This window comes from Canis lupus, chromosome 19 (genome assembly GCF_011100685.1).
Source record: "Canis lupus familiaris isolate Mischka breed German Shepherd chromosome 19, alternate assembly UU_Cfam_GSD_1.0, whole genome shotgun sequence".
NCBI lineage: Eukaryota > Metazoa > Chordata > Mammalia > Carnivora > Canidae > Canis > Canis lupus.
Window position 1 is genome coordinate 49,368,232 of NC_049240.1, and position 20,860 is coordinate 49,389,091.

At 42.0% G+C, this 20,860-nt stretch overlaps 1 long non-coding RNA gene across 1 annotated transcript; it reads left to right on the forward strand.

Moving 5' to 3' along the window:
- The first annotated feature begins 14,898 nt into the window (after nt 1-14,898).
- Nucleotides 14,899-16,313, forward strand: LOC119864401. The gene is made up of 2 exons (XR_005373828.1): nt 14,899-15,397; nt 16,083-16,313. It is a non-coding gene; the product is annotated as an uncharacterized LOC119864401 (long non-coding RNA).
- Nucleotides 16,314-20,860: the final 4,547 nt, after the last annotated feature.

Sequence of the window (20,860 nt, forward strand, 5' to 3'; positions counted from 1 at the left end):
TTATGGCATCCAAATCAACGTGCGGCCACTAAAGAAAGAGAGGAAGGGAATAGTCATAATAGAAAATAATGACCCACAGTAATTTGGTTAAATGTATGCCAAGCTGACTGAAATGCATGACTTAAGAATCTATGCTTGGAATTTCCTTCTCTCTCTGCTAAGGAAACTCTTGAATTTAGCAAGAGTTCTTTACATAGAGATCTACTACTATAGAGAAATGAGCTGTTTATAAATAGTTATTGAATAGATGCAGCTTCAGAACAGCTATTCACAGTAAATAGGAAAAAAAAAAAAAAACCCACGATCTGAAGCCTACCCATTCTGGCTTGTGGCAGTGCAGAAACATAAGCAGGGTGAGGCGGAAAGGAGTCTGTTAGCTCTACAATGTAGGCCAAAAGAATACTTTATGCCAGAGACATATACATAATTGTGGAAAAGAGTTTCATACAAATATCTGGCTTATGATTCTCTTCTACTTTAATTCGAGGGCGCAGCCTGAAATGAGAATCAGTGTCAACGGGGTTATTATATCCATGGAAGTTCAATATTAATATTTGAATCATTACAGCCTCCAGGATGCCATAATCAGGAAAATATAAATGCTTCAACAAACTAAGATTCTTTAAACCTACAAAAATCTGAGCTGACACTGCCATCTTAATTGACCTCCTCCAAGAATTGAGAGAGAAAGAAAACAGCCTAAGTATGAGTCAAGTCAGAATGTCAGCCCAGACTTAGTTTTAACCGTAAATTGTTAATTTTAATTATACAGAGACAATTTCATTACTTCATCTTGTCCATGTTATTTTCCCTCACAATTATATTTTGTATCTTCATTGACCAAATCAATGCAATGTGATACACGATGAAAAAAATCTGTTCCAAATGATAGTAACTTGAGAATAGTGCCACAATTGGAAAAGTTTTGTGTTTCTTGTTTTCAGAAATAGAAACTGCTGGAGATGATTTTATAGGTTTTCAATTTATTAATTTATCACAACAATGACTTGAGGCTATTAATTATTCAACTACGATAATTTTATATTATTATTTAGATTCAAAATTTGAAATAAGCATGTGTAAAAAATAACTGAGTCCTTATTGATTAGAATCAGTCAGTGAGATCTTTGAGGGCAAGGGCTATACTTTTTTCACTTCTGCATTTCCAGTATTCACTATGTGCCTGGGACAATGTACAAGAGGCCACCTAAGTGACTACTAAGTAAATGTGTAATGATGACATTTTCTTCTGTAAAAAGTAATGACACCTTGACTTTAGTTAGATCTAAAAGCAGTACCTATGCATAGAAAAAAAAAACTATGTATATATTCAAAGCCCCTTACAAAATAATTTCTTAGTGTAATGCCTAGTTATTTTTATAGTCCAGGTTGAACTCTGCCTGATGACTGTAGCTCTCATTGTTTTAACCCATTGTAATTAATTTCTAACGTAGCATAACTCTGACATAAATGTACTGAGGATAAATGACAGTAAGGACCCAAAGAATCCAACTGAATGGAGAAGTTATTCCCATGAGACGCACTTTCTTTCAGTTCCTCTTCATTTCCTTCCTCACTCCTGACTCTGTACTTCCTTAGAGGCTACCTTTAATGTATTTGACAAACTCAAACTGTTCAGGCAAAAAATCATTTGCTCCAACTATTTTGCCTCTCAAGAAGCACCATAAAAAGCCCACTAGAAAAGACTTCTGCACTAGTTGTACTGGGCAATGGACAGAGTAAGGGAAATCGTAGGCAGTAAGGAGTTACAAAATTGAAAACTAACATTCTTCTTTCTTTAGGAGAATTCATACTTACAGGAGAACATCAGTGACACCTTCACACAGTAGGCTCCTGGTGCAACAGAAGACACTGGGAAATGCAAAAATCTTCTAGTTGGTGTTTATGTTCCATTATTAATGTGAAACACAAAAATCAGTTTTCATTAGGTCTCTTTCCTGATGGAGAGAACCAAAGATTTGTTGATAGTTATAAAATATAGGTACCACTCTGACTGGTCATGTGCTGGAGACAGAGGATTGTACAGAGATTGTTCCTGAATACACAGAGATTTAGCTTCAAGGAAGCTCATGGAGGGAAAAGAGAAGCAAGAATTGTTGTGAGTCTAGTACTCTTTAGAGACAGGAAAGAAAAGACGATGTGTCAACCAAGAAGAGTCAGCCTAACATGAGTCTCTCTCACAGCTCTCTCCTCTGCTATCTTAAGATTTCTGCTTTACTAACCTGAGAACTAACCTCAGAGTCATGTCGGTTATTGACAGGATAATGTGAGGATTTTCACATTACGGAAGAGATATAATAAAGCTTCCTATGAGCCTACCTTTCCCTGTCACTTATTTGGAAAGTCTCTTCATTGCTGAGTTAGTCAATATTTACTTTTTCTTCTAAGCTATTTCTGTAGTTGTGATGAAGTTCTCTTCAATTATACTTTACTGTGTATACTATTGATAAAATAATTGATAACTCTTTAATCTGGCTGAGAATTCCAAATATCATTTTTGGAGACTCAGCCATGTCTTTAGCTGGTGCCTTCTTCCAAAAAGAGAATCAGATGAAACTCCAGAGTATTATTTGTCTACATCCAAGCTTAACCATAGATTTCTAATTTCCCCCAAGAACATGAATAAATGATGGTGGCATGAGATGGTTTGAATCAGACTTTCTAGCCGGGGATCAGGATTTTAGGAAGGCATGCCTCCTTACCATATAACTTCTCTCCCTATCCAGCAAGTCATGCAACCTGGAAGTCTACAAGTAATGTTCTAAAACTACCGTGAGTTGACACTATGGAATGTTTGCTATATTCCAGACTCTTTGCTAAAAACGTTATATGAACATTCTCATTTAATCACAGTGAACACTTACTGCAGTTTAACAAAGTATACATTAGCATTATCCTCATTTTACTCATGAAGACACTGAGGCTGAGAGAGGGTAATTGATATTATTTGTGATCACAGGCCTGGTATTTATCAGAGCCTGTCTCAAACACAGGCCTGTATGATTCCAGAGCACAAATTTCCAGATACTGCACCTACTGTCTTCCTCTTCTCCCTTCACCTCTCAATTTCTTTTTTTTTTTTAAAAGATTTTATTTAATTATTCAAGACAGACACAGAAAGAGAGAGAGGCAGAGACACAGGTAGAGGGAGAAGCAGGCTCCATGCAGGGAGCCCGACGTGGGACTCCATCCTGGGTCTCCAGGATCATAACCCGGCTGAAGGCGGCACCAAACCGCTGGGCCATCGGGGCTACCCACCTCACAATTTCATTCAGACCTCTGAACTTCATTTTTTCTTAATTGTTGCAATTGTCTCTCAAACTTATTGCTCTTTTCTCATTATATTTACTCCTTTATAGACCCGAACCATCCTCCCTATTGCATGATCTTCCTAAAACACAAGCACAGTCAATTCACTCTCTTTTTTAAAATCTCTTTATGAATCCTCATCACCCATAGAATAAATCTCAAATCCTTAGCTTCTAATTCATTCAGTCATTTCCTGAATCCATCATTGGCCAGTATTTCTGAGAAATCTTGTTGCTTATGGTCCCTGAACCATGGACTCTCACAATTGTGCTTTGTGTAATAAACACCGTTATCTACTGACAGGCCCACGTCTTGAGCAGTAGCTGGCCCAAGATCTCTGCTCAGTCTTGGGTCTGTTGCTCCTCCATCAAGGAGGCACTTGAGGTTGCAAACAGAGTCCTAACTAATCCCAGTTCCTTTTTGTCTCCTGATGAGCTTTAACAAGAGAGGGATATTGACAAGTGAGCAGCATCAAAGCCCAAAAACCTATAGAGAAGGAATTTAGAAGAAGCCAAGATATGCAGGAGTATACCACGAATAAAGGGAAGCTAGAGGCAGGAAGGAGAATACAGTCAAAAGTTGCTTGCTACGAGGCAAATGAGAAGGTGAATCCTAAGATATTAGTGGTTATTAAAGTTCACTCTCATATCTTGAATGTTGCTGACTTCTAGTGAGTCCTGGTGTGCATCTAATAGAGATGGTTTCCCACACTCTGTGACTTCCTTTTGTGTCCATTTTTATTCCTTAATGTATACTTAACCCCAATTGCCTAATACTTTCGTTTTGATATTCTCGTTTATTCTTACAAATTGAACCTATGCCTACCTGTCCAGACACAACTAATGCTGCTACTCTTCTCAGTCATCAAGCTCCACTCATACCTTGAGAATTCTCCTGGACACAGTGGACTCTCCTTTGATGTCACTTTTGTTGGGCTGCCCATTTTATCACCTCTCTTCAAACATTCCCTTCTCCTCTTGTCATCTCCTGATACACTCAGGTGTTCTTGGTATTGTGCTTCAGAGATACTCTTGACATTACCTTTAGATTGTGAACACTTTGAATCCCAGAAGCATGTCTTCTTCATATGCATGTTTTTTAAAAAATCAACACAATCCTTATACAATAGACGTTTAATCAATATTGAAGGAAGGAAGGAAAGGAGAAAGGAAATGCTACAGTTACTCATTCAAAATTTTTGAAAAACAAAGATGTCTGCATCTTGGTTTTCCTCTCCCTTTTTTATAGAGCTGAAGTGAATGAAGTAGAGCCTTGAATATGCTCGACTCTATGAAAATAAATTGAGTGTGTCATAAAAGTCAAGTAAACTACTCAAAGAAAAGAGAAATTGATAGAATTAGAAGTCAGGTGAATGTCATTACATGATCTGAGTCTGCTGATTCCAGTGATTTAAGTTTAATCTCTGGGCTCCTACACAAAAATTTCGGTCAAGTATCCTCTTACACTTTTCTTAGGTCAGAGGATATAGACTTGAAGTAAAGATGCTTTTTACTTAAACAGACATATTTTATTAGGTCAGACCAGGCTCACATAAACAAATTTTGTAGCATTTTTAGGCATGGCTGAAAAAGTCACCCTGCTGGTTTTAAGCTTTGTCCACTGATTTTTAGGGCTAACCCTGTCTCTTTCCTGGAATCCTAGAAGATGTGTGATGTCCACACTATAATATGTGCAAGGGAATCATAGGTATTGCTCACAACTGGCTAAAGAAATAAACAGTTCTCATTCCTTTTGATTTTACTACAGGTCAGAAGGCAAATCATAGACTCCCTTTTGGTGCTGAGAATGTAGAAGTAGCCATTTTCTCATGTGCAGACAATATGGTGATACTGTGATCTTCCAACAAACTAGGAGTGTTCTGGTCAAATTAGAACATTGATTGCGATTTGTCTTCAAACACAAGAGCTGCGATTGACCATTCTAAAATTAAAACTATATTTTTGTAAACGTCCAGTGATGAGCAGGATTTTGGCCCAGTGACCATCGCCCCCTGGTGTTTCACCTGTGGATATGTTACATTAAAAGGCAAAATAAACTATGCACACGGAATTAAATTTATAGAAATTAAGGTAAGGAGATTTGCCTGTATTAGCTGGGTGAGAATCCCATAAACATTTAAAAGCAGAGAGCAGTTTATTCAATACACTTCTCTCTCCTTAAAAAAATAAAATAAAATAAAAATAAAGCAGAAAAAAATGTTCCCCATTGAGCTAAAAAGAGGCAAAAAAAGATGTTAGAGAAGAGATAGGAGAGATTTGAAGCACCTTAAGAGATTCAAGTGATCCCTGCTGACTTTAAAATTACTGAGGATACAGCCCAAGGAATCTAGATGGACTATAGAAACTGGGAAGAAACCCTGGATGCCCAGCAGGGAAACAGGGACCTACCTTAGACATACAACAGCATACAAATGAGTTCTGCTGATAACCTGAAAGAGCCTCGAGAACCTCCAGAAAGGAACGAAATATTGCTGACACCTTGATTTTGGATTTTTGAGACTGGAAGCAGAGTCTAGAAGAGTTGAATGAAGTTCCAAAAATAATTAAGTTCTGTTTTAATGTATTAAGTTTATAGTAATTTCATACAGCTTCAATAGAAAATGCATACATGACCATACGTATCCTGGTGACTTATAGTCAATGATCCTTTACCACGAGTGAACTACCAAATGCCTGGGTGCATCTCTTCCAATCACTGTAACTTGGTGGTTAAATGGTTTATGTGCATTTGCGGAAGTTTTGCCTTTAAAATTTTGTTACTGTTGTGTGTTGTTAGATGTCTACGGCAGGCATTTGGTTATGTGTGTTTTAAAATTTTCCAAGTTAAAATCACGACACTCACTCTCTGTGACTTGAAGTTTAGTGACATAAAAGCTCATTCTAGTCTTTTTACTTCTTTGAAAGAGGATCCTATCCCTGTGCTCCAAACTTCCTTGGCACATCTCCAAGTAGAAATCACGGAGTCTTCCATTAAGGCATATGTCATCCTTAGGTTCCTCACATTCCCACACTGATGCCACATCAGCTTCTAGTACGGATTGTTGATGAAGCACATGGATCTGTCCTTGATATGTAGCTTAATGTAAAATCTACGCTACAAGTAATTCTTCAGGGACTATGACCTGGCGATCCATAGTTATTAAAAAAAAAAAATAGAGAAACACTATCCATCAAAGGATATGCAAACCATCCATTCTTCTAGAAAATCAAAAAATCTATTTCTTGTTTTATTCACTAATTTACCGAAATTTATTTTCTATTGAGAATATACAAATGAGACCAAACACTGCTCTAGGCATTAAGATCTGTCAGTGAATAAAACACACAAAAACTGACTCCATAGAGCATACAACCTAGAAAATAAACAAATATGCTAAAAAGCCATATCAGTTCATGCTAAGCCTTCTGAAAAACAATAAAGCAGAGTAAGAGAAGAGAGTGTGGTAGCAAAAAGAATTGAGTTCTCAAGCAAGGCCTGTCTGAAAATGTAGCTTTTAATTAGAGACCTGATTGAAGGCCATAGAGGTTACCAGGTGAAGAACGAAGAACATATCAAGTAGAACAGCAAGTGCAAAGGTCCTGAGGCGGGACAGTGCTTGGCCAGTTCAAGAAACATAAAGGTGTCAGTAGGGCTGAGGTGAAGTGAGCCTGGGGACATGGTTAAGGAGAGTAACAGAAATTTTGTCACGTAGGGCTATAGTCCCCAGGAAGAAACCTGAGTTCTATTTAAAACTTGAAGAAAACCGGGGCACTTGGGTGGCTCGGTCTGTTGAGCATCTGGCTCTTGATTAAGTGGTTCAATTCAAGACATCACCTAGGAAGGTATAATAAAAATCTTCAGCGTGCCATATGAAAGGAAGAGAGGAATAAGGGATAACTCTGAGATTCTTGGCCTTAACAACTGAAATAATGGAGTCCTTTTCCCTGAGTAGGTGATCTTAGAGAAGAACAGATATTGGGGGTAAAACCTTTATTTTTTTTTTCTTTATCGGCATGTTAAATTTGAGATGTTTAATGAGCATGAGACGTTGAGTCAGGAGCTCAAGACAGAAACCTGTGATAGATACCTTCTAGGATAGTCCTTATACAGATGATATTTGAAGCCATCAGGTCAGATGAGATCACCAAAAGAGTGACACCAGACAGAGAAAAGGAAAGTGTTAGGCAACAAGTCCTTTGAGGAGGATCTAACAAAGCAGTCAGACGAAGAGTGGCTACATCGGAAGGGTGTCGATGTTATGTGGTGGCCTCTCTGTGAGTTGAGCTATTGAATTATGTTATCAGTGGCCCTGGGTTGAATTTCCTGTGCTCTCTATAAGGCCCCGCAGAAGAAAGTTCTTTCTGGTCCTAGAATCATGCATAGTTGTGTTTCTCCTCAGAAACTCTCTCTCAAAGAAAAAAAAAAAAAAAAAGGAAAAGGAAAGAAAAGAAACTCTCTCAACGTATTATGGACACCACACTATAAAAGAGTTTGAAACTCCCCTTTGACATTTGCTTCCAAAAAGTTGCCTTTAGTAGGCACCCCCAGCAATTGCAAAGCACCTTAACACGTTTTGCGTACCAACCTCACTTCTGACTTTATCTCATCTTTCCTTCTGTTCTTTTACCTCTGTTCCTTTCCCTAAACCCTATACACTTCATTTTAATTTTATAGCATTGCAGCTTTACACATTTACATAAGTCACATTACTTCCTTTCTGGAATGAATAAAAACAATGATAGAGTCATGGATAGTAGAGGCTAGGTAGGTGGTGATGGGTAGATACATTTAAACACGGAGAGGGCCCCGTATTCCGGTGACATTTTGCAGCAGCTCTGCTATCGGACACTGCCTTGCAAGAGGATGCCAACAGGTCTGGATCTGTGACTGATGGAGAAACTCCTCTCAGGCCGGTAGGTCCCTTGTATGCATCGTAGCAAGACGAATGCAAGTAACAGGCCCTCTTTCCAGGACGATTATCCACTTGCCTCTGTTTTCTCTACACATACTGAAATCTGGAATCTAGGCTGAAGTAAACATCAGGGAAGTTTCTATAGTGAGTTTAGCTTCCCCTGAGCCATGTGCAAATGAGCTTATTTTACACACATATATTTATATAAAATCCGCTGTCATAATAGACATTGGTCAAAATGCTTTTGTCTGTGTCAAAAAAAAAAAAATCATATGTGCGCTCCACCAAAAAGTTCTAACAGCTATTTTTCACCGTATGTTCAAACAAACAAAGGAGACAAAAAGAGAAACTAAAGATTATTTTTAATGATAACAGGCCAAAACCTCACCTCAGAAGTATGCGTGCACACTGAATTGTGTACATACAATCCTACGTCTGGCCTCTTCTATATTACGGTGAAGTAGGGCTGGGGAGTTAAGATCTTTACAAATCTATCTTTGGTTTCCACTAAGTTTCTTGCCTCACCCACTCCAATAATGCCTCAACCACGCATCACCCTTAAACCTGGCCAATAAGAAGGCCCACACTTCTCCCAAAGGGTAAGATGGGAGAAGGGGCGGGCGTAAGGATGTATCCGACTCCTCCCTGTGGGCCAGCTCCCGAATGCCACTGAACCATGAGCATTCAAATGTACCTACTGATGGAATCAGGTCCCCCCCACACGGAGAAGAACTCAGAGTGTCATAAACCTAAGAGTAATCTTCTCAGAACAAATTGAGGATGAGCATTTTTAATTTCTTGACCAGGTAGTTCGGGTCATCATTATATTAGGATGATTTAGGCCGCGTCCCTCTTTCGACAGAAGTAGTTTATCCTTGAAAGCATCTGCCACCCTGCACAAGTCCTTGCTGTAAACAAGCAGCCTGGGGGAAGTTATTTCCTGAGGTCTGACATGGACGAGGCACCCCTTTGATGATACATTTTTTTTGGCAGAGAGAACCAGCCCCAACAAACCAACTTCTTGCCAAGAGTACTGAGCACACACCTACCACCTCGAGCCTCATTTCCACGCCCGATGATGATGATAATAATTTTAAGAACTGGGAATTATAAAGCTTGCTTGGCAGCCTTCGCATATTGTGAGTGATAAATCAAACTCGGGGTGCTTGCCAGCAAAAAGTTCTTTCTTATCTGAGTAAATATACGAGGGTGGATATGACACAGGCAAAGCAATTTGGTTCGAATGTCGTGATGGGTGCAATGGGCGGGCTTTTGTATTGCTTTATTGCCTTCCTCCTTTGGGGATTTTGGCTCTCGGTGGTCTGTCCACAAATAGCATCAGTTGGCTTCTCCCTTTTGTAGCAGATCTCCTTACTTCTATTGATTTATTATTTTTTTTCTTCTCTTCTGCTAACCCCTGACCAATAAAAGTAAGATAAGCATTTTCTAAGCGTTATCTCCCATCAGCCATTCCTCTGGACCCCGTAGAGGCTCACGGACACGAAGCAGTGTTTTTCAGGCCTGTTTCACAAGTAGGAAAATCCCCGCATCTCTTCCCCTTTACATCGAGCTCTCATTTGGGTGTCCATAGTTTGCATTCTTAAATGCCACCTGTTGAAAATAAAAGTCTCATGACTTTTGCAAATTTTGGTTCACCCTGGTTTAGTCTTACACAGCAGTCTCGTTTCATGGGTGCTTAGCAATTACTTTTATTACTTGCTCCACCCAGCAGCCCTGCGGCGTCGGGAACTGCATCTTCTTCCTCTGTCTTGATCTGTCCCTCTCATCCTTTTTCTTTCTCTTGCTCTCTGGTTTTAACCCACGGAACCACGCAGGCACCCATCCGTTACCACGTGGATGAATTCAGTGAGCCTCTATATGTGCCCCACAGTGTTCCACTCGGAATAACAAGGATTTGAAAAGACCAATTCTCTGGGCCGATGGGAGCAGCTAAGGCACAGAGCAAGCAACCTCTTGCCCCAACGAGAGAGATTTATTGTTTGAGCATCGAAAGTCAGGATGCGCACAGTCCTAGCTGGGGGGCTGTGAGCAGCAACTAGTTTCTCTGCCAGCCTCAGTTCCCTCTTGGTTGAAATGAGGCACGTGGATGAGTTCCACGGGGTTTCCCATGCAGGTGGTTGCATACTTATGGTTTCTAGAGGCCCACGGGAGGTGAGTGAGGGGTTTGTTTGGGGACTCGACTGGCCAGTCCTCAGACACCCTGTGCGTCTTGTAGATCACAGGCCCTCTGACAGCAGAGAGTGGGGGGCGTGGGGAGGAGAAGGACAGGTCTGGATGCTTCCCCGAAACCTGCTTTGCGTACCTAAGACACATAGTGTACTGGAAAGTTAACTTGGTCAAAAAAAAAATTTAGGTTCTTGAAGACTGATTTTTTTTTTCCCCTGTTATTGCTGAAGATCTGCTTTCTGCGGTCATTTGGTAAATAAATAGCTTTTCAAAGGGAAACAAACAGCAGCTTTTTTGTTGCTCTGCTGCAGAAATCTCCGTGTTCGATTTCAGCCCCATCCCTAAGACCAAAGGCTTAGTGCTTCGAAGGGTGCTGGGGCCCCCAGAATTCTGGAAAGGGGCAGGGCAGGATGTCCTTGGCTGTGGCTCCCTGAGTCACAGGAGGCAGATGCCTCTGCAGGAGTTCGGTGGTTGTGATTTCAGTCAAGTTCCCGTGGCTCCCCGCCACTTCTGCAAACCCCAGGGAAGAAGCAGCCACGGGGCCTGTGTGACTTAGGAGGCAATGCGTGCAGATCATGTGCCCAGGGTGGCATTCGCCGTGAACTCAGGAGCTCCCCGGGGTCGCTGGAACCATCTACGGGGCACAGCAGGCCCTAAGAGCCGGCACAGAGGCCCCCAAACCCACACACCCCCTGTCCCAGCCCAGGTCTCAGCAGAACGTGCTTGGATTTCACTAGGATCTTCCTCCTGTGAGCACCCCTGGCCCCCCCCGGACGGGGGGCACCTCTGCATCTTTGGAGACGCAGGCCTTCCAGGGAGCCCGCTCCCTTCCCCATCCCCAGCGCTGGGACGGGACCCTGTTCCAGTTCCAAAGGGTTAATCCCAGAGTGAATTCTTCGCATGTGTAATTTAATACTTCATAACTGCTGAAAATTGGAGTCCACATAATTTATTTTCTTTGGTCGGGCACATTTGCCTCATGCTTGGCCGGGGCTGACTTCAGAGAGACACACCTAAAGCTCTCAAGTGTCCCGAGTGGCCCATGTCAGTTGTGCAGAAGGATTGTGGTCCTTGGCCAGAGCCCAAGGATTAGGTGTTCCTGAGAAGGTTTTTTTGGCTCTACAAAGCCCTGGGATGTCATGGGAATAGGCCGCACTCCTTTCTCCCCCTTGAAGGCCACATATCAACCGGGTATCTGACCCCTCGGAGACAGGCTTTCCACAAAGGTATACATTAAAATAAATAGAACATGCGACCAGAAAGAGCCGAAGGAGAGGGGAGGAATTGCTAAGTGGAGACAGGAAACAATTGCTTCATTGTGGAGGCCGAGCTCCTCGAACTGCAGAGTGCAGCTCCACCTACAGGCCTGTGCGCAGCTCGCTGCGGCCTGGGCTGCACCCAGCTCCCCCAAATCCTACTGTTCACCGAAAACTAATTGTCCCCCTCTGATGAGAGGCCTTGGAGAGCGCCGCAGAGGTAGCAAGCAAGAGGGGAAAAGCCGTTCAAGGGGGCTTTCATCTGGCTCCTCTCTCTTCCTCGGGCAGTAAATATTCTTCTCATCCTTGCAATACTCATTTCATCGCTTTCTTTCCTTTTCAACAACTTCCTCTCATTTGGCTTCCTCTCATTATTCCTCGGGTGGGGGGGGGGGGCTGTGGATTTCCCCCATTCAGACCAAACAGAAGGCCGTGTTTGTTTGAACACCATTCTTGTACTTCCTGGCAAAGCTTTTCACTTTAAAGAAGGCTCAGGTTTTGAGGTTGAAAGTTGCTGAGCAACTTCAGAGTGATAATTAAAGCCAACTCTGTATGTGCACATTCCCCTCTTTGTGTCCCCTCCTCTGTTTCAAAACCTCTGCCTGCCAAGGCGGTGGCCGCCGTCGGATGCTATTTCCACAGGAGACCTGGGTTTCAGGACAAGATCCAGGCCATAGGGGAGACTTGATGGCTCGGGGAATTAGTAATGGGATTTGGAGCCCTTCATTTCTAGGTCACTGGTTTGAACAGAGCCCAGGTCGGTAATGACTGTAAGCTGCCCCCCAGCCAACCCCCCCCCACGCCTGCCCGGCCCGCGCTGGTCTAGATTGCCTGCCGCCCCGGCCCCGAGTGCCTGTGGCACGTCTGTGCTAATGGCATTCGTTGACAACTCGGCTGTTAGACGTTAGGCCTAGATGTGAGCAGAAACAGGGTCCACACTAGGGCTGGGCCGCCCCTTCAGGGGACGGTACAGAGGGGGTGGGTGGGGGGACAGTTAGCTGTCTGGCTTTCTGTGGTTCTGGGACCTGGCTCCTCTCTCCCTGCGCACCCCAGTCTCCTAGGCCTTGCACTCTCATCCACTCAAAGGTCAAGTCCACAGAGAGGGGCTAACAGGCCACTGAGGCCCAAGTAGTTAAATACTCCAAATGTGTGTGTTCTTTAAAAAGAGCTGACCAGGGAGTTGCTTTTTTTTTTTTTTTTTTTTTTTTTGCTTTTTTCTTTCCTTCTTTCTTCAATTTCTAGTGCCACAGAATCACGGCCCTTTTATAAGAACGCTCGCAGGATCCCAAATCTGTGCTTACTGAAGTCTAGGGAAAAGGGGAGTATTTGCTGGGCTTATATTAGTAGAGGGTGTGAAAAAGTAATTACGGCCTTATTTCTTTTCTGTTTTATAAGAGGAGAAGGGCTTGCTGCAAGAGAATCGAGAGAGGAGTGGAGATTAGAAGTCCAGGGACGGGGGAGGCCGGTTGGCGGTCAGGGCCCGTCGGGCACGGCCCCTCTCCACGTTGGGGGGGATTTGCGGGTGCAGCCCCCGCGGTGGGAGAGAGGGCAGGAGGTGGCCTGCCTGAGGGCCGGGGCTGCGGTGCAGAGAACTGCCTCCCCCAGCCTGTGTCCACCCCGGGCCTCGACCCAGGCCCGGATGCAGCGCACTCGGACGCCCTCTCCATCTGTCCCAGGCCCCGGCTTCCCTGCCCTAGGGTCAAGCGAGGCCCAGCCCCAGGAACGAGTCCCATATTTCTGACCGATGCAAACATTCCCATTGCATCACCATCCATTTCTATAAGGTTTCTCATTAGGTTTCCTTTCCAGACAGGCAGGTTTTAATCGCGACGATTTTTACCAATAAACCCATTACAGGTGCTTACCACGTTGCAAAGACACCGGATGAGAGGTTCTAACCCAAAGAGTTCTGAAAACACAGGATGCTGTTCCCATTCCTTTCTGATTTACTACTTCCCTCTCTGCTTTTATTCCTCCCGGACAGCAATTGGGTTTTGTTTGCTTGCTTTTCATTTTTATGTGTTTGTTTTTCATTTCGCTTCCAAGACTCAATGCCTGCTTTTACTCTTTCATTTTTGTTTTCCTTAGGAAACATGGTCTTTTTTTACATTTTTGCTGGGAAGACGGAAGAGCCCTGTGGCCCATGTAAGGACTTTATTTTAGTTATGTATTCTTCTAACCATGATCCTTCAGGCCACCGAGCTCCACTCCTGCTTTGGGGGCAGCCGGGCAGTATCAGTGATTTCCCAAAGGGTCCCCATCCTTGGCATGGTCCCTACCCCTCACATCACCTGCAGGACGTGACCCCGTAGTTTTTTGTGTGCTGCGCATTTTTCTGCCTTTCCTTTGAGGAATCCCAGTAGTAACTGATTCTGCTACTCCGAGAATCACAGCACCCTGGAGTTGGATGGAAACCATAAAGGTCAGCCTCTTCACCAATTTCTCTCAAGATGGAGGTGTGAGTTCTGCTTGAACAGCCCTTGACCTAGATCGCCTCCTCTTCCAGGCAGCCTCTTCCTTATTTATTGAACATCACACTCGAGTCAGGAAAACAGGGTTTCATCAGTGAACAAAATTGCCTTGATAGAGTTTGGAATCAAGTGAGGAGTGAATGAAGACGCAGCCCCAAAGTATGGCACTCATAGGCCCTTGAAAAGCAAATCCAGGGAGAGGCTGCCTCTGAACTTCCCTCTCTGCTAAAGACAACTCCTCCCAAGGAATTCAGTTGTCCTAAGTACCCCCCCCCCCCCATGAGTTTCCACCACCGGGGAAGACTGGCATTGTCACAGGAGAGGAGACTAGACGTCCACACCACCCTCTGATGGGCTTCCTTACAAACTATCATATCTTTCATCTGTTCCTCTCGGGTCCATTCATTTTTCCTAAAAATCATTTGTTTCATCTAAGAGTCCTATATCTCCCCTTCCTTTTCCCTGTTAAATTGGAATTTAAGCCTGAGTTCTAAACTACTTTCCCTAGGTGTCCCCCATGTATACAGGAGGTATACATGTTAATAAACTTGTGTGTTTTTCTCTTGTAGATCTGTCTCTTTTTTTTAAGATTTTATTTATTTATTCATAAAAGACACAGAGAGAGAGAGAGAGGCAGAGACCCAGGCAGAGGGAGAAGCAGGCTCCATGCACCGGGAGCCCGATGTGGGATTCGATCCTGGGTCTCCAGGATCGCGCCCTGGGCCAAAGGCAGGTGCCAAGCCGCTGAGCCACCCAGGGATCCCCCGATCTGTCTCTTCTTAAAGGGGTCTGAGCCAAGAACTAAGGGTAGAGGGAAAGTTTTCATTCTTCCCCAACACAACGAAAGAAGAATCAACAAATAATTGCAAAGGTGCCAAATGTTGATCAGCTTTGACCGTTACCGTCGAAGTCTGCATGTCATTAGTACCCACTCCTGTCCTCAGCCGACTGCTGAAATTTCACCTACTATTCTGTTTTTACATGATGGCTCTTGGGGACACTCAGTGATTTATTGCACACTCCAGGGATCCTACTTCTCTAACTTTTATGGTCCTGAGACCTTGTTGGCTTCTCCACAAATGCCTGGATCCATCAGGAATGTCCATTTCATTCACGGTGGCGGGCCCGTGGAAAACACGGAGTACCTGAAGTTGCAGTGAGTACTGGCACCCACAGGATCACCCCCACGGTCTGAAGAGTAAAAGAGTTCAACTTTGCAAGATTTCAAGGAAGAAAAAATGGTAAGGGATACCTGTAGCTATGGCTCAGATTTCCTCTGCCCATGTTTCTTTTCCTCTGTATGTTTAAAATGGTGTGAAATCCCTGATTTTGTAATTTTTCCTTATGGAAAAATTTGGTAAGAAACTTGGGAATTTAAAAATTGTAATGGCTACGGTGAAACAGTTTTACATAATAATTTTAGTAATACTGGAAAGGTACAATAACCTCATAAAAGTGATCAGGGGATGATCTATAGGGGACGGAGGAGCCATGGATGGAAAAAAGGACTTCTTAATGTGTACATTTTATGCTCATTTGATCTGAACCATGGGATGTATTAACTATTCAGAAATGACATTACCTTTAAAAATGATTTTAAGACATTACCACCATTTTAATAATGATAAAAACTTAAAAAATAACAAGGTAAAAGTATTTTTCCCCTCAGCCTTGAGTTTTAAAAGGGTATAATGATATCCTCTGAAGAGTTTCGCCAAAGTTTCAAATCTTGCTTATTGTATTCAACCCAAACTGTTCCCTGGGCAAATAAAATGAGTTATACAATTTATTATACAGTTTTAAGTCAAAACCGTGAAGAAAAGAAATAATAATGGGAAAAAAAATAATACAACTTCTGATCTGCAAGGTGGGATTCCAAGCTCCTGCATACTCAGACCGACTTTCTTTTTTTTTTTTTTTTTTCAGACCAACTTTCTTAAACTTAGGATGTAGTCCTGAAGGAAGAACAAGTTCAAGGAGAAAAACGTCCTTGTACCTACCTTCCCACTCATGCTCTCTTTTGACTTGCTATGAGATTGAAGATATAGAATTATAATTCTGCAAACCTTTCATGAGATGTTTTCATAATGTTATAATGTATTCATAATGTCAAATGTTGAGGGGTGAGTGAGAAATGAAATTTTCATTTATATTGTATAAATGTTGTATATTTTTATTTATTTATTATTTATTTTTTATATTTAACATATATCGCATTATATCGTATATATATTTTAGCGGCTAATGACATGACGCTGGTGTCACACTGTCCTGAGTTCTACTCCTGCTTTGTCACTTACAAAGCAAGTTGCTTAAAATCGTAAAGCCTTACTTTTTTCGTTTATAAAATGAAGTTGATGATAGTATCCATACGTCAGGGTTGTTAAGTAAATGAAATGATATATTCCAGGCTCTTGACAAAATGGTTGTCACAAACTAATTGCTCTATAAATGGTAGCTATTATTTTTATGTTACTGCTCAGAATTATAATAATAATAGTTATTATTATCATATTATCATATATTATTATAATAGTTTTACCGTCTCAAGTTATAATTCTCCTGTGAAGCCCTAAACAGCCGGCTGTGTTCTATTGCCTGCCCACCTCCATCCTCTGGCTTTAGAGAGTAGCATTACCACTCAACCATTCTCCAGCTCTGTGTTTCTGTGGCGCTGATCCCAACACCCAGCTCCAGACGTGCACTCAGAATCAGCACTGGCTCATCTGTATAGTCCAATCTTTTGTCAACAATGATCGAATCAAGTATGAATGAGCACGAGACCCAGTGTCACCAAAAGGATTCAATTCTGGGGTGTTTTAAGATTTCTGGTTTTTTTCATTATCTTTTCCCTGGACTTTATATTCAACAGTTGTAAGTCTGAAGTCGGTGGGTGCCACTAGGTCCTATTCATACATGTGGGCGACTGGGGCTCCCAAGCAGAGGCCGCTGCTCTTGCTCTCCTGTTGTGGCCTTCCTGGAAAAGCCAAGAGGTGTGCCTCCGAAGCCTACCTCTTGCCTTCTACAATATGCTTTTGGCACCAAAACCTTGGAATTTTCTGCCAAGTAGCATTCTGTCAACATCCGGGGCCTCTAATGAACTCTTCTCCAGGTTCTATCTTTGGGGAAAGAGGAAAGGACTTCAGGCAAGAGGCCCCCATTTTACATGTATATGCAGACCCTGCAAGTGTTTAGGGACAGTATTTGTGAAGGTGTTTTTTTTTTTTTTTTTTAACGATTTTATTTACTTATTCATGAGAGACACAGAGAGAGAGGTAGAGACCTAGGTGGAGGGAGAAGCAGGCTTCTTGGGGGGAGCCTGATGAAGGTGTTCTTGACAGTGAAACCAAAGCTGAGTCAGGGAACAAAGAGTTCTGATGAGCTACTTTAGGTCCTGGATTCAGTTGTATGTGAAACAAAACTGACCCTCGGACTTTTATGTTTCCAAATCAATAAGTTAATTTGGCTGTACTTTCTGTAACTCAGATAGTTCCTTCCCGAGCCACTATTCCATCCTTTGTTGACATTCCTTTATCTGCAATCATATATCACTTATGATATTCAGAACTTTATTATATTCTCTATTACTGAATGTAGGGGAGTTTGTCTTCCTCAACTTAGTTTCTAAGAACATTAGCAAGCCACAAGAAAAGGATGGACTCTGGGTTCACTTTGATATAATTTAACTGACTGTGTGACCATGGAAAAGGCAATTAACCTCTCTGATTTGCTTCTTCCATTGTGAAATAGAAAAAAAAAAAGGTGATTTTAAGTGTTAGGATCACAAAAGAGATTACGTAAGACTAGGCAGTCAATAAATTCCTTTATCATTTTTTTAAAGATTTTATTTATTTATTCATGAGAGACATAGAGAGAGAGAGAGAGAGAGAGAGGCAGAGACACAGGCAGAGGGAGAAGCAGGCTCCCTGTGGGGAGCCCAATGCAGGACTCGATCCCGGGACTCTGGAATCACAACCTGAGCTGAAGGCAGACGCTCAACCACTGAGCTACCCAGGCATCCCTCCTTTATCATTTATTTGAGCAGAGTGGACATAGGAGTTAAGACCTAACTACTGTTAACAAACTAACAGAAATGCAATTTACCTAATTTAAACAGTACAGTTTCTTTATAGTTTTAGGAGCTTTGGAGTCTCTGGTGGAGAGGGATATAGTAGGACTGGGTAGGCTGGTTGTGGGGACTCACAAACCTCCTCTCTATACTTTGCTGGTCTCTACTCCTTATGTGACTCTTTCTTCTTGCTGCAGCCTGGCCGTTTTTTTTTTTTTTTTTTTTTCCTAGGTTCCTTTGTTTGTTTGTTTTAGTAATCTGTATACCCAACATGGGGGTCAAACCTAGGACCCCAAGATCAAGAGTTGCATGCTACTCTCACTGAGTCAGCCAGATACCTGAGGCTTTTTCTCATCCTCAAGTCTCCAGTGAGGTATAAGGCCATCAATAGGCCCAACGTCTGCATTTTTCTGTTCAAGATAGCATCCAACACTGAGCTGGGATTTCATATTTTTATCTCAAATTCCTAGGAAACATTATGATTTCTTTAAGTTGGACCAATCAAATGTGGCTAAGCAAGAGGTAAAAAATTATATTATAATTATTATATATAATTATATTATATTAATTATATTATTATATTATAAAATTATATTAACTTGGTACCTTGCACAGTAGCACAAGGTTGAAATGAGGGGAAGGAGAACTCTCAAAAGATAAGGGAGCAGAATTCCATTGAAGAAGATAGCAAAGCAAGTAACATTAAGCTACAGGGATAGATTTTTTTGCTTTGTTTTGTTATTTTTCTGTTTTGTTTTCTTTCTTTATTTATTTGAAAGAGAGAGAGAGAGAGAGCACAAGTGGAAGGATAGAAGGAAGACGTGGAGAGAATCTCAAGCAGACTCTGTGATGAGCAAGGAGCCCAACTCAGGGCTCCATCTCAAGGCTGCGAGATCATGACCTGAGCCTCAGTCACTTAACCAGCTGTGCCACCCAGCACCCTGTTACAGAGATAGTTTTTTAAAAGCTATTCTGAATTTTCTCCCTTTGAACAAAATATTGAATGCATGTTAGTATTCCTACCACAAAATGTACCACCAATTATTTCCTCTGCTGACTTCTGGGGTGGAACTATAAACAGAGGGGTTGAGTGGTTTTCTATTATTACACAGCAGAGTTAAAAAAAAAAAATCAATGATAAGACATGACCTCTTAGCTACTTCACATGATCCCAAGAATCTTTAACTCAAATATTTATCAAGGCTACTTCTTTAAAAATGACCATGTCGATATTTAGTATATGGCTGTTATAATGTTGATATGGACACATTATGTATGAAAAATGGTTAGCTCAACATTTGCTGTGTCTGATTTTCACGCATTAATAATCTGACCATTTAATTAAAATATAATGCCAGAGGGTCCCAATCCACAACAGAGAATGACCTAGAGGATGTCCTGTCATTGAGAGGAAGGGAGGGAATGAGGAAGAGATAGCTCAGGGACAGGTCAGTTCCTTTTATATCTGTGTGTGCCTTAATATAACTAAAAACGAAGTGTATCCAAACCCAGGGCTCCCACCTGGTGGGATTTTCTAGCTTTGCATATGGTGTTTATTTTGTATGTGTTCCTTTGAATTCCGCAGGCTGTGAGTATGGTGCAATGGGTTAGAAATGTGCAAACTTCAGGTGGAAGTAATTGGCACTTCTTCACCTCCTGAAAACACACTATCATCATAATGCCCCAGACAGACCCGCACTCTGAAGGCTGATTTCTAGGCCAGTGAAACCCAGAGATTCTTCTTCACAGGAGGGACATGCCAGCTCAGAAACTTAAAATGAAAAGTTTTCATGTTCAGCTCCCTTCTTACTTTGCAGAGACCCTTATCACAAAAGCATTCTAAATTGGAATTAGCGAGTGACCCAGGTCTCTAAAGCCCAGGGACCGGAAGAGAAGATTTCCTAATTACACCAGCAGGGCCTTGGTTTCTATTCTTAGTGCAGCTGGGTAATGTGGTTATGTTTGAAATGTGTCCTGTTTCTGCATCAGCAGGGCCAGGCTTCCATTTACTGTGGGATAGAGGTGGCAAGCGGAGGATCCCTCAAACTTAGTCCTCCTAAATGAATTAATGCAGCCTTTTCATAAACAACATACCTGGGTAAATCTGAATTGTGCTATGGTGTAGGCCGGTCTGACTGAAGTATATTTAAAACATGGAATTATTAAAAGAAAGGATAACTTGAGAGTAATTTGAATTTCTCTTTATTTCCTAGTCATTGAGTCTTATTAGGAACCCTTCGTTGAAAGTAATTCAGGTTGGAGCTTTCAGACTACCCTGGGGAAGAAGCCAGAGTCACTTGTCAGAATGTCCATACTGCAGAGAAGGTTTCTGGCCACAGTCCATCTCTGAAAATGGGAAATCTCAACGTGCTCCCCTTTGGCAATGTGAGCACCAACCATGCAGTTATTTTTCAGAGAGGAAGGGCTAAGTGGCAAGAGGCCACTCTTTCTCTGCCTAAAGTTGAGTTACTTGTTCTGAACTACTGTAAATTCTTTTTTTTTCTGTAAATTCTTATATAAGCCCACGTCTTTGTGATATTGCTTGATTTATGGCGACCTCCGATGTTTTAAAAAGTACAACAAAACATGGTTTAGTGAGAAAATACAGATTTCCTTTTAATAGAAATCGTTGGTG